Source organism: Apium graveolens, chromosome 10 (genome assembly GCF_009905375.1).
Source record: "Apium graveolens cultivar Ventura chromosome 10, ASM990537v1, whole genome shotgun sequence".
NCBI classification, from domain to species: Eukaryota; Viridiplantae; Streptophyta; class Magnoliopsida; order Apiales; family Apiaceae; genus Apium; species Apium graveolens.
The window spans coordinates 113,518,483-113,520,669 of NC_133656.1; positions in this window are offsets into that span (position 1 = coordinate 113,518,483).

Consider the following 2,187-nt stretch of genomic DNA (forward strand, 5'->3'; position numbering starts at 1 on the left):
TTCTGTTCCAGTACGTAATTTAAATCAACAATCATTCATATATATTAAACTATAAAAGATTTGTTCAGGGATACTTGCCTTGCGAAGCTTTACCCTAACGCTGGCTTGACTATAACCGACTTTAATTATCGGGTCCTTCGGCTTGAACCTACAGAATTGAAACAAACTAGGTTAAATGACCGGTTATGCTTGACTTATCCTGACTAAACTAATTACCCAACGATACGATTCCCGACTCGTACACATTCACATAATAATAATAATATACACGTAATAATGGTACACATAACAATTAGGATTCGATTTATATTTATTTAGATATATATACTCGGTTAGTATGTAAAATTAATTTTTAGAAAAATTTTGACAGCGACTCCTCTATTTATAGACCTACCCGTCGAAACATCAATCGACGTCAAAACCTAACAATTCACAATTCATAATTCCATACAACTCGTCATAAAAATATTTATTTACGCTTTGAAAATAATTTATACGATCATTTTATTTATTTAAAATATTTAGGACTCAGATCAAAATCATCACCGTCCACCGTCCGCTCGCGAAAAGTCATCGCGGACGGCGGAAAAATTCCACGGGTACCCAAAATAATTTCCCAGGTTTCCAACGCGAACTTCGCCAATTAATTAAATTAAATTCCCACACGAAATATTTAATATCACGAATTTTACTCAAATAATTCCTGCAATTAAAAGGAATTAAATCAGAATTTTGTAACATTCAATCCAACTGCACCAAAAGGCCCAACACTACCAGGCCCAAAGTAATAGGGCCGAAGAATTCAGCCCAGCAAAAAAAAGGAGAAGAACAAAAGCAAAACATAGCCACAACCGTGGCCAAAACACGGCCATGCCGCCACACACCCACACACACTCACGGACACTTCACAACACACACACACACAACTTCACACACACACACACACGAACATATATATGCACAACCATATACACACATGTTAGGGAAAACACGCGCTAATATTCACGCAAGTATACCCTGTTCGCAAGTAATATAGAATATTTTCTAGTTCGTTCCCTCAGAGACTCAGACTAAATTATTGTCTAATTAAACTCACTCACCAATGTATGATTACTTCTCAATGTTAAGATAATAACACTTAAAATTGTTGATTAAATATTAACTATAATTACTACTTAATTAACCACTTAACTAACACTTCAACTTATCAATAATAAAACACTCATGAGATCACAACTTCATTATTACTTCCTTCTATAGCCATTGTTATTACCTTTAGCATGTGACATTGATGATATTAATCGAATAACACGAAACTGATAAAAGCCAACTTTCATTGTACTAATACCATTCTACCAAGCATCCACAATTAAGATAGAAGTCGAATAGTCATCAATTATGTTGAGTTCCTATATGTCTACAGAAATTGACAACACAACGATTTAAGCACAAGTTATGCCTTTTTGATTACATAGGGCAAATAAAACTGTTAGAGTTACCCACTAATCATGCACAACGTACATGAACCTATGCTAGCATGGCAAGTTCTAAATCTCAAGATCCACCGTCTCTTCACAAGAGATTAACACCCTATCTTATATGTTCGCGACGCACATAAGACGAATACGCACAACCAATACTAGATATCAAGCAATCATCACACACTAAAGTATTAAACAATTAACTAAAGAATTCCATAATAAATCCGTTGCAACCCCATGATCACGATTAGCCCATAATAGAACTTATCGCCATCATGGGTTCATATGAAATCATGATAAACAAACACAAGAAAATAATAACTAAACTAATTATATTAAAACAGAGTACGTCACAAGAGTAAATAAGTCAAAGCAAGAAAACTAGCATCCAACGTTACAACGAAACAAGAATCACAAGAAAATATGCTTCCTCTTCGTTGCGGTGTGCTAAATCGGTCTTCTTCCTTATCTCCTTCGCTTCTTGCGTAAAACATAAACTTCTTCCTTATCTCCTTCGCTTCTTGCGTAAAACACAATCTTCTTCTTTTTCTTTTTTTGTGAAAACATCTCAAATCTACTTATATAATAGTCCCATAAAACTCAGATTACATAGAAGTTGGAAGCCAACAGAAGTAGAAGTCTAAAATAATTCAGCAAATTCCCGACCCTGCGCGACCGCTCAGCCTAGTGCGCGGGCGCGCAGGTT